Below are 14,752 nucleotides of genomic sequence, written 5' to 3' on the forward strand. Positions count from 1 at the left end.
ACTTCGCAGGATTTGATGGACTTTTGCACTGGCTTTGCTCTCTCTGCAAATACTGTTGCTCGTTGTCGCGTTCATTCGCTCGTTTTCGCTTCTCTCTCTCTCTGTGTGTGTTTTGTGTTCCTTCGGAGGCTGTGTGTATGTGTTAATTTCCATAAATTTTCCCGGTTGACGGTACATCACGTCCATGCCATTTCGGCCAACAACAACACGTTTTTTCCTCGTACTACTCGAATTGAATTAAAATATAATGAATGCTAAAATGTTGAAGCGACATTTTTCAAGCGTGCAAATTCAATTAGCCATGTGTGAGTATGTGTAGAAGGGCCGATTTTCCTACCTTGCGTGTATGTGTGGCCAACCATACCCATCTCTATATCGTAGGTATGCACGTAGAGATGTGTGTGTTTGCGTTTTGTGTCTGGATACATTTACGGCATGTGCATAAAATGACGAAAACTCTCTTCAAAATATTTATAGTTCGATTGACGTAACATACAATTTTCGTGCGAATGCTTCATCCGCTTTGGTATTATACAGCGCATTGTGTGTGTGTGTGTATGGAAGTTAGTTGGTTTGTTTTTCGGACATTTTATTAAAATTTCGAGTGTTCCGGAAAACATTCCATATGGAATACCATTCACTGAAAAATATTTTGCAAAAATTAATATTTCACCGGTCCGGCCGATTTGGCTTAGCCAAGAGAGCGAGCAAGCGAGCCAACAGAGAGAGAAAAAAAAAACGATCGAATAAAGTGGCTGAAAGTTAACAGTTCTCACGAAAAATGGAATCTATTTTTAATGGTCTATCAAAAAGTGAGAATAGCTCTCGCACAGCCGTAAGTAGTCGTTTTGGAACTCGCTCTCTCTGTTGAGCATAAGCAATGCTCAAAGCGGTAGTGGTAGCAGGGATGTTTTTTTTTCTAGCGGGCAGGTGAATAATTGATTTAGAGACTGGCATTGCAGCCATTGCTTTACTAATTTGTATTGTTTCGACTTCCTATCACACCGGCCAGCACAGCAGCACAGCTCGGCTATCCCCAAAATTCAAAAACGCTGAAACCATTTTGGATTCAATGAACCTGTTTGGAATTTGTCATCATTTTTATTCGCTCAACGGTTTTAATTTAAAATGCACACACCGAAAATGGTTTCGTGATTCAGCGAGAATCCATCAGCAGCAAGAAGTACACGAATCGTATAACATGCAATTGTCGACGACAAGGTACATACACAGAGCGAGATCAAACAGTGTAAGCGCACATTGAACACGGACTGAAAAAAGAGAGAGAGAGAGAGAGAGAGAGAGAGTGAAAAGAGGCGAATGACAGCGATAAAGAGAGCACGCACATTAAATGGTTGGGTTGTCGCTGTGCTGGTACGATTTTCATCCGAGGTATGGTAAATAATTTGTCGATTGTGTCGTGTCTGCGACCGATGAGCATGTTCAATTCAATCGTGTACGAAACACTCGGAAATTTTCGCTTAATTATTCAATGGGGGTTAATGTTAATCGTTGCCATTGTTTGATTAATTTGATTTTCTCTTTAGTACATGGCTCAAACCGACACGATCACCACACTACCGCCGCCACCGCCGTCGTCACCAACACCGCCTGCCATTGTCAACCGCCACCATTACCCATCCGCTTTACCTTCAAACTACACCCAATAAATACCTACATCCTACATCCATACCATCGTCTTTCTTCCATCAACCGAATTATATTATTACAAATTAAATGAAGTTAAATTCACACGATTTTTTTTAAAAATCACTTGCAACAAACATTTTCCACATGAAACGAACACAGAGAAAGGATGGAAAAAAAACATCCAACCAGTATCGGATTATGTTTAAAATCCTCGTGTTCATTAATTTATGACAAGAAAATTTCATTTTTTGATATCACCAAATAATGATGTGTGATAAAAATGCGATGAGAAATAATGCGCAAAATGAAAATTACAGACGAAAAAAAAACAACAACATACGATGAGAGCGTGCGGAGCTAGGGTAGATCGCGCGTACCGGTGCACAAAGGAGAATAACAACGCAATATAACGAGAAAAAAAAATTGCAAGCGCGCACACGGAATTAGAGTCCATTAAAGCTGGAAAAAGAGGAGCAATTAGCAGAGAGATGAAGTAGTAATTAAAAGATGTTGAAAACGATTTTATTTTATTTGAACAATTACGTGCCTTGTACATAACGAAACGACAACAGCTCGAGGGATAGAGCTGTAATTTGGAGAGTGAGTGAGTGCCTTATTTCTAATTAACTTATGTACAGAAGCATAAAAATCGAAATCAACCGACCAAATGGTGTATGTACAGTACACCGCCTTATATGTGTTTTGTGCTGCTGCCGCTGCTGATGATGATGATGATGATGATGGGCAAGCAAGCGAGAGGATGTTACACACAAAGAACATCATTTTATGTGTCTTGTGTAAAATTTGAACGGTGCAATCAATAGCAAGCGAGAGAGTAAGTGAGAGTGCGTGTTCTTTGTGCGCTCTTTAATATATATACATACATACGTCGAGATAGATACAATTTTAGTTTCTTTTTCGTTAATTCCTTCACATTATTTACTCTAACTCTCGGCTCTCGCTCTACTGCTCTCTTTCTAGTCTTAAATAGAAATTGCGACCAAAAGCGACCTCATTCAATTTCACGTACACCAAAAGCTTGCTGGATCCATCATTATCAGCAGCAGCAGCAGCAACAACACCAACAACAACGATAATAATAACGCACACAATTACCAAATCAACGAAAGGCGAGTGGATGAGTGCGGCGCGATGGATGATGGACGGAGCTGAGAAATGAAGGAGAATAATAAAAAGCGATATAGTGTTTCACAGATTCACAACAAACTCAATGAATAGGCCTTTGATTGTACTAATTTAATTCCATTTACATTAAGCTTGTTTTAATGTACTTATTCAAGTGTGCTTTTTCAAAGGACGATCGACATCTTCACCGGTTTTTTTTTCAGTTCATCGTCGTCGTCGTCGTTGGCGACGGCGGCGGCAGTGGTCTGATGAAATGCTTTTAATATCCGCACTAACGAAGTTTTTCCACAAATCATAAAGCGCTAACCTTTAATTTTTCATGTTCACGGAATATTTGTTACACTCTCGTTAAAAGTGGTGTTTTGCATGATGCTCACTCTCTCTCCCAATTTCGAACACAACTACGAGTTTAGTGAATGCCATAAAATTATTTGACGTGCGCTTGTAACAGAGTCGATAGAGCGTGGAAATTCCTTATCAAAAGTGCTGACTCGAGTCTATTTAGCGTACACACACACACACACACACACACACACACACACACACACAAAGAATATCAGGTCTGAGTGCATGCAAAATCTCAATGAAATCACGTTCATCGTTGCCAAAACTGCACCTGCTCCACCCAGCCAAACTGATTTCGTTTCATTTCTGAGCCAATGGTTATTCTGTGTGCAAACGATCAGAAAAGCACTATGGCTAACAAATTACATACAATATCATGCAATTTCACATTCAATTTGGTCGAAATGAATCGCTTTTCCATTTACGCGGATGTCGAAATTAACAATTGCACCGGAATATGTGCTGAATTAGTCCGTCATGTTTAAACATTATACAGATATAGAAAGGCAAACCCGTCGAATCGAAATGAGGCACAAAGAGAGAGAGAGAGAGAGAGAGAGAGAGAGAAAGGTAGAAAATAAAGAGTATTCCAAACCGGGAGCTCATAAGTATAGAGTGGCCAAAGTATGAGTATGAGTGATAAAGAGTGTGAGATAGAGTGCCCGAGCATACATGAGGAAATAAACAAATATACACACAGTCTCTCTCTCTCTCGCTCTCGAAAACAACTAACGAATCCAACGATTTTCGACGATTGTTCGGAGTGTGTTACGACACGCCAACAATTCTGAATCAAACGATAATTCACGCAGTATTGTGAATTGGAATACATTCTTGTAATCTCGGGAGTATTTCAATAATAATATGCGAATAGTCGTACATAGCCTTGGTTGACTGACTGCCTGCTTGCCTGCTCTCGCCATCTATTCGAAATGGAGCAACAGAGACAGAGTGACAGCAAATGTGTACGTATATGGTGCTCCGATTCTGGGGAAAATGGGTGCTCGGATGCACGGGTACGGGTGTACATAAGCGGTAAAGCAATTATATTGAAAAAGGCAAAATGACAAAGACAATGATGACGATGAACGAGCAACGCACAGAGCGATGCCACCAGAACCGAACCGAACAGGAATACGACAACGAAAAATGATTTTATACAATTTTAATGAACTTAAATGTGCTTTGTTTCTCCGGAGCCCGCGCGCGCGCGCTTCGCGCAGATATGAAATCACCGACAGAGAGTAAACCAAGTGATAGAGAAGCAGCAGAAGCAATAGCAACGATGACGGCGACGGTGGCGGCGGTGGCAGCGGGAACATCAGCCGACGTAGAAGGAGTAGAGTGGTAGAAACACAACCAACGAACCAACCAAACAATCAACCTTCATATAAAACCATATGCAAATAGCTAGAGAATCTCTCTCTCTCTCTCTCTCTCTCTCTCTCACTCACTCACTCACTCACTCACTCTCTTTGCCAAATAAACCCAAAACGATGAACAGCGCGCGCTCTCGCACATACAACGAAAAACGACACACCAGAACAGAGAACAGCGTTCAGCTCACCAAATTGATGGCAAAAAGAACATGTTTTGTCGTCGTCACTGTTAATTGAATTTAATTTAATAAAAGGTGAGCAGTAAGTATACGTTCATCGTTGTCGTTGTCGTATGCTTCTTCTCTATATATAGTTACGATATCGTCATTTTATTCCGCCGTTTGCCGCTTTCATTACGATGACTAGCGTAATTACGCGGAGTCTTCTTCCAATGAATGACAGTTGATGGTCCCACAAAGCATTTATGAAAATATGAAATGATTCTCATTATGTACGAAGATGAGCATTGCATTCAATCGCTCTAATGAAATTAAAAGTGGGAATCGAACAAAAGCACACACCATCAACAGCAACAACGGGGCAAAAAGAATCGACGACGTCCCACGTTTTTTTTCTCCCATTCCTTCTCCATCTAGTCGTCGTAGTAGTAATTTTTATTCTACGTCTTTTCGTTTGCTCTTCATTTGCTGTACTTTTCATTCAGTAGAGAGAGAGAGAGAGGGAGAGAGAGAGAGAGAGAGAGAGAGAGCTCGAATGTAAATAAAATTATGAATGTTTACAGCAATTCCATTGTTTGGTTATTATCTTGTTATTATTTTAACTTGGAATATGGCTCCACGGTGTGCAGTGGAAGAGTGTAGTTCGTGTGTTCTATTTACTATTCCTGCTAAACGTTCATTATATCAAGCGTTTGTGTATCGTTTGCTGTGTAGCCGGGATATCCCACATCACCTATCTGATGATAGAGAGACCGACGACGGAACGGTGTATATGTGTGTGTGTATGTGTGAATATGTGTAGTGTGTACGATGTACGTGCTGATGGCTTTGCCGATTGGAAACCTGCATTCGAAACAGAGAGAGAGAGAGAGAGAGAGAATATAACGCGCATTAGCGAAAATAGCGTATGAATAATGTTATTGTACAATTTAATAAAACCGTAGGCAATTTTGCACTGTGTGTTTATTCACACATTTAATCGTCGTCGATATAAGTTTTCCGATGCAATCATTTAGTGAATGAAGTGAGGTACGAAATGTAATCTTCCTTATTGTGCGTGGTGAGGAGAGCGTGTGTATGTGCGCTAAGGTTTTTCGGGTGTACGCCAGTCGAGCTTGCAGTATGCAAGCGACCGAATTGCCCGTCGTCTATCGATTGATTGTGTTGTATTGTCATCGCAATTGAATAGCGCGCGTGAAGTTTTTTTTCTTTCTTTTCTCTTCTTCATCTCTTTTTCATCGTCATCATTTCGACAATACTTCCGTCCAAGTTCATCATCGCCTTTCGTCTGCACAGAGCATGCTGCCGCGCTCAGTACACACGCGTGATTCGATTCGATGCAATTTTTCACTGCATCCAACCATTTTCGTTCATGTTTATATAGCTGTGTGCTTATGTTTCGCCCGATAGGAACGAACGAATGAACGAGGCAGCCAGCCAGCCAGCCAGCAAGCGAACGATACGAGCATGGTTGGAAAAATTCGACATGTATGTTGCGATTCTCTATACCATGGTCTCGAAGTCGTTAAAAACTCCGAACGTATGCGAAAAAGCGAGAGCCAGAGCGCTCAAATTAAATGAATTGGTTTCGCGTACCCTTCGCTCTAATGTATGGCGTATGGGGGCCGTAATTCCATCTCTCGTTTTGTTGATATTTTATATTCTATAAATTCTTTCAGCTGCTACTCGACGTCTTCGTTTGCCCGCTCGCCATACGTATACGCACATACATATATAGATATATATACATCGTGCTACATTCACCCATACTATCGACGCATTTTCATTCAATAAATGTGATGGTTTTTGGCTGTTCGGCTAGATGTTCTCTTGCTTTTGGCGCATATATGTGTTTTATACATTTGGATATATACATAGATAGATTCATGCTCATTAAATTCATTTTGTTCTTTTGTAAATTTCAATTCACGACGCATACACACATACACACACACACACACTCGCTCATTCAGTCGTCGCTCGCACTACCGAACCATGTATCCGATTGCACAACGCGACTCGGAACACACAAATGTTTGTTGTTTGGGTTCTCACACACGAAGAGAAAGAAGCGCGTTGCTTCCACATACACACATACGCGCACCACATCGAGACACATATACCAACGCATTCACCCGAACCGATGACCACCGAATACAAAACGAGACATACCTATACAATGGCAATCCCACCATACATACACACTTCGTTCCGATGTGCCATGACGTTGCTACAGTGGAAACGCGATGTTTGTGTTCACAAATGTGGAAGCGGCATGGTTAGTATCGTTTCATGAGTCATACAGTGAGGTACATGGTTCTAGTGTACCTGTTCGCCATTTTAGCGTCGTACACCACGATATATATACAGAGAAAATAAAGAAGAATATAAAGAAGAACGGAATAAACACAAGAACTCGAAAAAAATTATTTCAAACTCGTGTGTGACTCGCTCGTTCATTGAGTAAACTAAATAAATTGCAAGTGTAAGCATTTTTCGAAGCAAACAAAAATTAAATTAATTGAATTTTTTAGTTCGGATTATCGCGGTTCATGTCGGGTAATTAATTGCGAGAAAGTAGAAAAAAAAAATGTTTATTTTCATTTTGTTTCGTTTTCTTTTATTGAGTCTATAAAATAAAATCGTAATCCTTTTCGGGTTTTTTTACGGCCAATAACCGCAAACTAAAAAGACAGCACCACAACTGGAAATTGAAATTCATTCATTTCGAGCGAATTATTGCAATTGGTCGCGATACTCGAAATTGACGTTTTTTTTCTTTACTAAACTATGACAACAACAACAAAACGAGTTACATTCTTTCTTTTTTTTGATAATTTCTCCCTGGCAATTCGAAAGTGAAAGTTCTTTATTTTAATTTTAATCGGTAGCCGAAAAAGAAAAAAAAACCAAACCAATTCCCGTGCAAAGTTCAGTTTTTGAGACGAAAAAAATACACGCATTGTGATTATTTATATAGTTTATTTGATTTTAGTTAAATGCGTTGAGTTACCGATTATTTGTTGATTGTTTTCATTACACGGATAAAAATTGCAGTGATTCGACGAAATAAAAAGAAAGAAAAATTGGCGATTCAATTGGAAAATTCGCTTGAAAGCTTCAATTCAATTAGTTTATGTACACGGTTTCGATTGTTGGCCCAAAACAACAACGTCGTTTATCATCATTATCATCATCGTCATCACCATCATTCACAACCAAACGCAAATAAACTCTCAGGCTCTTGCCGAACAGGAACAGAGACAGCAATCTCTAACGCGTCAATAATAAAGCATTTTACTCATTTTACTTTTTTTCTTTCGGTTTTTGTTGATCGAAACATTGCGCAAAATTTGCATCGATACCATCGGGATATTTTATCGGAAAGTTTCAAAATAACGCACTGAATAAAACATAAATCAATCTAGTGAGAACTTCATAATTAATTAAAGTGTCCGGGAATATTGGATGAATATATAGACTGAGGGAGGAGAGGGGAAAATTCCACACCGCGCCAATGTAAATGCACATTTTATGACGCCTGGTATCAAGAAATTAAAATCGATAAAACTCTATCGCGCGCTTGTCTTTGGCAGCAGTACCTTAAGTACATTCAATTCTCGCTCGTTCTTGTTGCTGCCTTTTTTTCGGTTGTTTCGCTCGTTCGTTTCGTTCGTTCTGTTTGTTGATTTGCGCCTCGTATATATATATCTTTTTTTCGTTTTATTTTCTTTTATGCTGAAAAATTGAGAGTGTAATCCGCGTGCCGCTCTCTCGTGTGCGCTTTTGCGATTTACCGGTGTATTTTATTATTGCTCTCTGTTGCTATTTGGCCGAGTGCTTGTCTATTGTGTTGGTCACGAATGTGAGTGTGATAGAGATAGAAGAAGGAGAGAGAGAGAGCGAGTGTGTGAGACGGGCAAGAAAAAGAATTACCTCGCGCGCGCGCGCGCGCTCCTCTTTCCCAACACATTTTCGTTCAATCGCCTGATTTCGTTCTCGTCAATTTATTTTTGTTTTTCCGTTTTCGTTCTGTTTATTTGTGTGTACACATCTTTAGACAGAATCGACAACAACAACAGCGGAAAAAAAGTTTTTTAATTCAGTGTGTATGTGTACACGTTAGTGTGCATTTTTCGAAACTGTTTTTATTTCCATTTTCCATCAACTTTTATCGCAGAAAAGGGAAAATCCCGACGCAACAGCAAGAGAAAGAACGCACGTTCTCTGCTGTACTTTTGTACTTTTGCTAAATCGAACACTTAAATATATAAAACAAACTGATAAATAGAAAGAAAACGCTGTGTCGTTTATTCGCCGCCGTCGTCGTCTTCAACATCACCATCATCAACACAACATCGTCGTCGTCGTCGTCGTTGTCGTCACAACAACAACACACAAACAAAAGGTAAATTATATTTCTATTTGTTCTTTTCTTTCCATTACTTTGCCGTTGATGTGATTGCTTCTATTCGAATTGTGCTAGAATTCAATGTAATCGTAATTTTGTCAATTGAACTTTGTTGTGATTGAATTTCTTTTGAGAAATGTGTAACTTAATGCGCCACACACTCACACAAATACCCATCAAGCGTATCGAGCATAAGTTTGAACTCATGTTCATCCCAGTGCAAACGAACCAAAGTCAACGGAAATTGGTAAAATAAATCAAAATTTTTAGCAATTTCTAATGTTCCTTTTTTGGCTGCACAACCGCCGCCAAAGAAATGTGGAGAGAGAGAAAGAGAGAGCGAGAAGAAGTGTCAAATTCAAATTTTTCAGGAAAATTGAAAATGCTCGCTCTTTCTCTCTTGTTTCGCTGGCTGACTGGCAGCACGACACACATAACACACGTTGGCAAACAAAACAAATCGCTGTAAATACCTTTGTAATGGCATCCGCATGGCACACTGTTGCTTTGTTATTATGGTTGCCGGTTTTTTGTGTGTGTTGTGTGTGCAGAGCGCGACACACATCGAGAGAGAGAGAGAGTGAAAGAGCGATGAGAGAAAGATTTTTGCTCGGTTGCTCGACTGCTGCTCATCGCATATATTGTATTCGTCGCATACGCAAATATGAAAATATATTTCCTAAATCCATTTACGTTGTGAACTGTTAACTAAGGAGTGCAAAGGCGGTAAACGACAAATGGCAACGGTGTGTGGATCATTCGATATATGTGCCTTCTATACAAGCACACACATTCACCGAACGCAGCGACAGAATGTGTGTTCGAATTAAATTTTTTCGGTTCCCGTCTCTCATGATATGCCGAATACACACAATTGAGTGCAGTAGAACCAGAGAGAAGGCTGAGGTGAAAAGAATAAACACAGCGAAAATGGCCGTCGCAGCTGTTGTGTGCTGCTTCGTTTGCTCCTCTTTATTTCATTCTCACTCGTTCTTCCTCTCTGTCCCTCTCACACTCTCTTTCCGTCCTCCTGTTGGCAGTGAGAATCGATTCGGTGTGTTTTTGCTGCCTCACCGTATTCGTGGTATACTTTGTCCCATTATTCAGTCTTCAATCGTACGTTCAATTTTGCTCGTTGTCGAGTAATTCGCTCGCTTATGTTCACAATCTCATTTCTACCTCATGTTTACCATTCAGCCGTCAATTCCAAGACCTTTGCAATTCATTCTTATATCTGTCATTCTCTCTGTCTTTCTCCCTTCTTTGCCAATTCCCATAAATTGCCGCCTGATAATTATTTTATGGGAGCAGAGAGAGAAAACGAGGCCAAATATTTTCGCATGAATTATTCTAATTAATTATAATAAACAGTCGATTTGGAATTGGACGGAGCGGATATATTCCGTAGCTGATCCTTGGTCTTTACCATGACCTCATCGTATTGCAACAGTTCACATCGAATATTCAAATGAAATAGACAAAGTTGGGTATTAAATTGCGCGGCGTGCAATGCAATTACTATCGTAATCGGCAAAAAAAAAGAGATTGAATTTCATGGAAAGAGTTTTTGAAAGTTGAAGATGCGAGCAAGCAGGTAACTCATCATCATCATCATTGTAAAAAAAAATCACCGATTCCAAACTACCTTATTACAAAATTGTTATTAATTTCTCGAAACTTTACTTGACAACAATTTCAAAAATGACCCGATGCGAAACGGTACAATGTCTCGTTTATTACAACAAACTTTGAATGTTTTGCGTCGTGTTCCTTTTTTTTCTTTCATTCATTATTTGCACAGCAATGACAGTGCCTCGTACAGTGTCTTATCTTTGAGCACACGCTTCTCCGTTTCACCGATATCATACTTCAATGATATACCGAACAAAAAGTGAGCAGCGCAAGCCGTACTGCACTCGAAGAAAACCTTCAAAAAAGAGCTCAAACAAAATATGCAACTCATTTTTCGACTAATGTCCAATCTTGTTGTGCCCTGTTGTCTTAATTTTCAACATCAAATATCTGACATAATTCAGCTACACTCGTGCTTCGTCTCCTTGGCTCGATAAATGTCTTGCTTGAAAGACTGTCTTTGTGTATGTGTATGGCTGGAAAACTTGGCATAAAATCCACCATCATCAGAATTACATTCATTTAATTTGGGATTTGTCTGTGCACTATTGAACATCTCAAAAAGAAGACAGCACAATTTATGAACCTATTCGCCAACGAACGAAACAGACTGAGGAGAAAAAAGGACATGCACACACAAGAAAGGAAAAACAAATGCAAAATAAAGTACAGAACAGAACAGATGATATGAGAGAAGAGAGAGAATTTTTCGGTTGCAATCCGGCTCCGTTCTATCCAATCCAATCCAATCCAATTCACTTACTGGGATCTATCTCGTCGAGACATTTTTTTCGTTTTCTACCAACGCTGAAATATTTGTATGTTTTCAGTGGGGCGCGCGCGCTCTTGTAACGTATTCGAAAATTTATTTTGCAATGACTTCTGTTTGGCATTTTTATGCGAATCATTTTAATTTGATTAAATAATAAATGAATGCACAATTTCAGCGGCGAACAATGCGAAATAATTCCATGGTAATAGAGTTGAAGCCGAGGATGGGAATGAGAGACACAGAGCGAGAGAGAGAGGCAAAGAGTGCGACGGCAGACACACGAATCGGTTAGCGAAGTGCCATTGTGTGGATCGCGTTGCATGTGGTGTATGCACTTTTATCGATGTGTATTTTGCTGCAATTGTACTTGTGTGCCCATACAAATGCACATTTTACACACACAAACACACACACTCTCTCTCTCTCTGCGTATCGGAATACGGAGGATTTTTTGTTTCTTCGGCTCTGTTCCATGTTATTAAGCATTTGTTGTGTTTTTTTTATGTATTGGGCTATTAGCCGTATTGTTATTGTTATGGTTCATCATGTTATCCTCTGTATCTGCACGCCCGATTGTATGAGTGTGGTGTTCGTACCGAATGAAGCAGTGCTTGTATTTCCATAAATAACGTGTTTAACAACAATCTTTTTCTCTTTTTTTCCGTAAAAAAACACACAGAATTTTTTTCGGTCTCTCTGTGCATATGTATATAGTTTGTTGCTGTCGTGCTCGGTGTGCCCAAGTACAGACATTCGAAATGAAACCAAATAAGAAAGGATGAAGAAAAAAACCACCAACAAACGAACCTACGATCGCAAGAATAAGAGATTGAAGGTATTGATAATGAGGGTCGGGTTTAAAATACTTTTATTGACCTTACCTATTACTTAGGTTTTCACATTCAGTGTGTTTTTTTCTGTACACACTCATTCGCTTCCCCCATGCGTCGTTGCTGCTGTTGATCTTGTCGTATGTATCGTCGACCGTCGAGTCTTATTGCCTCTATTACGTTCGGCTGTGTGACGATGGCCGATGTACGACACACACACACACCGAGTGCTCTTTCATTATTCCATTCGAATGTGTTTGTAATGTTCCTTTTCAGCTCGTTAAAAACGTTAAGAACGTTGTTGTTACTAACGAACAACGCACAACGAGCTGCTGTTGTTGTTTGCTGTTGCCTCAGTCCTACATGTGCACCACTCATACATACACACACACACACACATTTCGTCTTCGACAACAACAGCAACGTCGACTGAATTTTTTTCTCCCTCTTTTCGGTGTTTTTTTTTCCTTCTTCTTCTTTAATGAAATTTATACAAACTTTGCACGAAGCCAATAAAATGTTGAATTTGGTAAATAAATTTAAGCAGGTACAAATAGTATGAGTACCGGTATTATTACACCGCGTGCCAGCCAAATTTCACCTTTTTTATGGGTTTTAAATTTGAGTTCAGTTTCGGCGGTGGTCGTGTAGTTACAAAATCTTTGACACCAGGACCATTCGATGAAATGTGTTCATCTTTCAAGATATGTTGTGTCTGGCGCAATACGAATACTCTTTTTATTTCTAATTCCGAATCAACTCTTATATGCCGATGTTCCCATTAGACGCTCCGATAATAAAATAGAAATGCTCGATTTCGTCATTCAATGATCAGACGATTCGTTTGAAGCGACTATTAAAAGAAAAACTGTTGATAAATAAAAGAAAACAGTTGAAATATCGAAACGTTAATGTTACTTGCACACAGCAGGTGAATATGCTAGTAAAAAAATGTCATGTTTCGATTAGTTAATGTCGTTAGCATACTCTTTGCTGGTGGAAATTTCAGATAACGTTTCGTAAGCCACACTTAATTGGAACATCTGAATTCATCAAGTATATCGGCTTGAGAGATTGTGCCATGTTTATGTGCCACAACGATGGAGACAATGTGCATGCATGTGCCTGAGAAAAGTCAATAGAAATGAACGTCATATAAAATTAGCATCACACAAATGCTATTTTCAAATCGAAATTGCCCGATGTTTCTGTTAAGCTGTGTTGTTCTTCTTTTTTTTGCTTCAACGATTCCGGTGTGTACAAATAAAGCAAAACAACAACAACAACAACAACAAAAAAACAGATAATTCAGGATTGATACGGTTTGTTTGGAGGTTTGGAAAAAGCAAACGACCAAAATAATTTCTTATTTTTAAGGCTATTTGCTCGATCGATGGCATTATGGGCTATTTATTCTTTGTTCGTTAACGTGGGCCGAATCATAAGACATCGAGAATTTTGATTCAGTTTCTGGACTAAAAAGCATTAAGCTCAACATTGAAATGGTATTTCGGTATTATCCGCATCAACTCAATCGAACCAAAATCATCATCGGTTTTATTTTATAGCTCGATTTTAAATGATTCTTAACACCGGCCTAAGCCAGAAATTATTGTTCGACCCGGAAATGATTCGTCAAAAGCGTTTTACTACAAACAGATTCGAATTATGTTTCGTGCAATGCGCACTTCAAATCATATTCCATTCTGGTTGTAATTAAAATTCATTCAGAAAATCATTTCAACCGAAGCCAACGAATATTCAAGTTTATACGCTGTGAATCTATTGGTATTTGTTGGAAATTTCAACTTGAAACTGCTGTAAGAGAGAACAATTATACAACTTTTTCCTTCATACGTTGTGACAATGAACCGAACCACTGACCAAATTATGCTCTATTGTTCGGTGATAAAGAATGAAAAAAACCTACAGTTTTTTTTTCCATTCACATTTGAAATGGATACGCAACCACTAGAACCAAATGTGCGCAATGAATCACAACGACGACATTTTCTTATTCATTTCAAACGTTTTATCTAATTGTTGCTCTGTAAAAAACTGCGCTTATCGCGTTTCCTTTTGTTCAAGTGTATTCGAAAGAAAGATCGATTTGAATTTCTTAGTATGAATTTTTGATTGATCTATTTTCCTCTTCAATAAATTCACATTGAACCATTTTTAGTTGTTTACACCAATTAATGGGATTCGTTGTGTGTGTGTGTGTTTTTTTTTTGCTGTGGCTGAATTTTCCTTTGTTATTGCTTATTCAAGGAAAAAGCATTCGTTTTATAACATTCATGACTGCGATCATGGCCTTTTGTCGATTACGCACACACAAAATATCGATTTCAGCATGTCAATCGAAATTTATCAAAATACATCGCCAATGAGATTGAGAAAGAGTTACG

At 39.0% G+C, this 14,752-nt stretch overlaps 1 protein-coding gene across 7 annotated transcripts in view; it reads left to right on the plus strand.

Moving 5' to 3' along the window:
- Positions 1 to 6,980: 6,980 nt before the first annotated feature.
- LOC129566750 (LIM domain transcription factor LMO4) overlaps positions 6,981 to 14,752 on the plus strand; it is a gene marked incomplete at its 3' end in the record, with an annotated part of 80,189 nt that continues 72,417 nt past the window's right edge. For 2 of the 7 annotated variants that reach the window (XM_055442955.1, XM_055442952.1), the window contains 2 exon segments: positions 6,981 to 7,258; positions 8,880 to 9,107. 7 annotated transcript variants of the gene reach the window in all.

Source organism: Sitodiplosis mosellana, unplaced genomic scaffold, assembly GCF_009176505.1.
Source record: "Sitodiplosis mosellana isolate CC-2019 unplaced genomic scaffold, AAFC_SMos_1.0 Smas_scaffold_5, whole genome shotgun sequence".
In the NCBI taxonomy this organism is placed as follows: Eukaryota; Metazoa; Arthropoda; class Insecta; order Diptera; family Cecidomyiidae; genus Sitodiplosis; species Sitodiplosis mosellana.